The sequence below is a fragment of the Phocoena phocoena genome, chromosome 2 (assembly GCF_963924675.1).
Source record: "Phocoena phocoena chromosome 2, mPhoPho1.1, whole genome shotgun sequence".
Taxonomy (NCBI): Eukaryota; Metazoa; Chordata; class Mammalia; order Artiodactyla; family Phocoenidae; genus Phocoena; species Phocoena phocoena.
In genome coordinates this window covers 138,953,604-138,957,657 of record NC_089220.1, presented here as the reverse complement: position 1 = coordinate 138,957,657, position 4,054 = coordinate 138,953,604, and positions in this window count along the sequence as shown.

Sequence of the window (4,054 nt, the reverse complement as noted above, 5' to 3'; positions counted from 1 at the left end):
AAACTAAGTCAGTTTGTCAAACCTCTTCATGACTGAGATCACGTCACCTCTTTCTCCAGATCTGCCATCCTCTAGCTGTGTGACTTTAGACAAGTGATGTGACCTCTCTGAGCCAGAGTTTCCACCTTGTTAAAAAAAAAAATCGCTCCTGCATGGTCAGCCACTGTGAAGAGGAGACACAGTGTTGTCCAGAGAAGGCCCAGCTCTGTGCTTGGCTCCTAGGAACGCCCAGTTCACAGAGGCTGCTGCTGTTGCTAATCTCTGCTTGTCTTCCCTGAGACCCCTGCATTTTGGTTTGTGTGTTTTTGGACTCCTGTACCCAGAACATACTCTGCAGTGGCATGAGCTGACCCCTCCATGAACTGTGCACACTGAAAGAGCAGGGGCTTGATGTCTTGGTGCCTAGTACAGAGCCTGGCATGGGGTAGGTCCTGAGTAAGTGCTGAGTCCCTGGTACATGCTGGCCCCTGTTCTGTACGGAACACAGGGAGCCCTGTGGGTTATGCAAAGTTTGAACTGTAATTGGGCAGAGTGTGTGGGTGGGACTCTCCTTGAGCCTATAACTCTGTGGTTTCTGCCCCAGGCCTTGGGGAAGCTGATTTTTCCTAGCAGATATCGGAGGTTCCCAGTGACAGCTACACAAGGGATTTACTTCAAACTTTTTGTTTACGAATTTTCAAGCCTACAGAAGAGTTGCAAGAATGGTGCAATGAACATGCATGTACCCCTCACCTGGATTCACCACTTTTGCTTCATCACACACACACACACACACACACACACACACACACACACACACACATTTTTTTCAGAACCATTTGAGAGTTTACATCATGACATTTCACCTAAAAATGCTTCACCAGGCATACTCTCAGAACAAGGACATTGTCCTATACAAGTTGACGCTGATAAATCCCTTATCTAACCGTGGTTCTTGTTTAGATTTCCCCAGCTGTCCCAATAGTGGTTTTTTACAGGGTTCTTTTTGTTTGTTTGTTTTGATCCAAGAGCCAATCAAGGATCAATCAAAGCACCACATGTAGCTGTCATGTCTTTTTAACCTAGTTCTCTTTTTTCTTGTTGGTCATCCGGGACACCTACATTTTTTTTACAGAATGCAGGCCAGTTGTTTTGCAGAATGTCCCTCAATTTGGGATTGTCTGCTGCTTCCACATGATTAAATTCAGCGTGTATGATTTTGGTAGGAATAGCACAGATAGAATGTTGTGACCCTCTCAGAGCAGCCCACCAGGGAGCACAAGATGTCCCATGTCCCACTATCTGTGACCTCATTTTTGATCCCACAAGTTGTCATAGGGGAGAGAATTTTGCAGAAGCCTGCATCCTCTCCCCTTGCCCCGCAGGCCAGCCACATTGGAGACTGCCCCATGAGCGTGGAGAGGTGGCACTCTCTGTGGCTCTGAGGAGATGAAGGGAATGGGGTGTGGCCAGAACTGCTTCCCAGGGCAGTTCAGAATCACCTTTGCCCCCAAACCACAACTCCCCTCCTGCCTGCCCACGTGGCTGCCATGCCCTGCCTCTTTGGCTGGGAGGAAACCATCCTGTCCCGGCAATCCCCACTCATCCTCCCTACTTGTCAAGGCACTCACGTTTTAGGAGGAAGCGGCTGGCTCCTGTGGTAAACCTCTGCCTGGTCCAACAGACCTGAGCAGCCGGTGTCTTGAACCCTGGTCTCAGAGGAGAAGCCTAGAATCCCAGCCTGCTGGTGGCAAGAGAAAATACTGGGCCAAGACAGAGAGGTGGCCTGGAATCAACTGGTGGGATGTGGGTGAGTCAAGGGTAGCCAGAGGGCAGAGGGGAAAGGTCTACCTCTTAACTGCTCTACAAATCCCAGATCAGTTCTCCTCTTCCATGAAGCCCACCTTGATCACCTTGGTGCCCACCAAACTCTTCTCAACTGCATAGGAAAGTGCTTAATTCTGCTTTAACCACTGGGGCAAATTACTTGTGCCTCCTCTTGTATAGTACTAAACCTGAGGAGGCGGGGGGGGGTGCATCTTTGTGCAGCTATTTGGGCCTAATCCTGCATTGTGTATGCAGTAGGTGCTCAGTATATATTTTGATTAGCTAAATAAAATGAGAGTTCATCTATTCATGCATTCATTCACTTGAAAAATCATTAACGAGCAACTAACTACCTTGAGCTAGAATCTCTTCTAGGGGCCCTTGCTCTTGGGGACTGAATGTAGGGGGACAGACCACAGACAGATAAATAAGCAGATGATGTGAGGCCAGCGCTACAAAGAAAGAGTGTGTGAATGACTGAATGACTGACTGAATGAATGAATTGTAGATCGAGGAGAGGAGAAAGTGGATGAATGGCCCGGGGAGGGAGCTCCCATCCTCCTGCCATCACCCTGGGAGGATAGGCGCTCTGCAGAGAGTCTGGCCCTTGTCTGAGATGGGGCAGCCTGCTGGCCTGGCCTTATGTTAGCTGGAGAGAAGGTATTCTGGGAGGAGGTATTTTCCCTAGGCTTTTGGAGCAGTAGCCATTTCCCCCCAGGGGCACCAGAAATGAAACTGCTAGCCACTGGAGGGAAAAACAGAGCTCAGTTCACCAGTAAGACCAAGGGCAGCCAGTGAAGAGGACAGCTGCCCTGGGACATTCAGTAAAGTGCAATAGCATCAAAATGCTACTGAGGAGGTCATGTTCCCCAAGTTCAGGGGCGAGCTGAGACTAAAGGCAGCAGAAGAATCTCCTTCCTTCCTTCCTTCCTCCCTCCCTCCCTCCCTCCCTCTCTCTCTTTCTTTCTTTCTTTTTAACTGATGAATTCATAAAAGTGCTAACAAAAGATCAAGATAAAAAAAAATTAATTACATCGGACTGAGTGAAATGATGAGGATGATTATAATTTTTGTGACTTTCTGTTTGAATAAAATAAAAAAAAATCCCACAAGGACTCAGAGGCAAAAAATATACAAATCAATTTTCACTGCAAAGTAAAGGAGCTGTTACGGTGGAGGATTCCTGGACGGAATGTCAATATTATGACATAGTATGAGTGTGTTTCGTGTTTGGTAATTGCAATCATTGTTACTTTTGTTGTGGTCATCCATTTACAATGCTTGGTGTCAGTTGATTTATCTCTTGTAAAAATAAAATACAGTCTGTGTGTGTGTGAAAAAAAATAAAGGGAAAGCAATATTAAAAAAATAAGAAAATCAAATTTATTTTGACAAAATACGGACTAAGCAAAGATTTAACTTAAATTCCAAAGTTAAATTCTATCTTGACTCATATCAAGATCACTTATAGTAACCAATAGATAATTCCTGATCATAGTTAAATGAACTTGTGAAAAGCTCTTAAACTGTTCCTACAATCTTATATATATATATATTTTTCTTAATACCCTTTTCTTTGGGAATAATGTTAATTTACCTGAAATGTGCAAAGATAGTACGGAGAGTTCCCCTGTACCCCTCACCCAGTCCCTCCTAACTTGCATAACCAGGGTACGCTTGTCGCAACTAAGAAACCAACGAGGATACAACACTAGTAACTAAACTTGAGGCTTTATTTGGGTTTCTCCAGTTTTCCCATTAACATCCTCTTTCTGTTCCAGGATACAATCCTGGGTACCACATCACGTTGATTTGTCATGTCTCTTCAGGCTTCCCTGGTCTGTGACAGTTTCTTGAACTTTCCTGGTTTTTCACGTACCCTGTGTGAATTTTGTAATCAGGAAAAGAAAGGCACGACGATGAAGAAGATGAAGATGAAGACGATGATGATGATGATGACTTATGCCCGGGAATGCCTTCATTTTTATCTCGGTGGGAGGCAAATGATCGGCTTTTTCTTTCTCTGTTCACCGGAACAGAAGAGGAAAGGCAGTGTTGCCCGGTATCTATGGGATCCACAGAGGCTGGACGCCTTAATCCCTGCCCTCTGCCCTCTCAGTCCCTACTCCCGCCACCGTCAACGCCACCCCAGCGCGGGGGCCCTTGGGCGGAGGGCGAGCCGCGGGCCGCGGGTCCCCTCCCCGGTTGGGCGAGCTCGCGGGCGGTCCCCGGATCAGCTGTTCCGCAA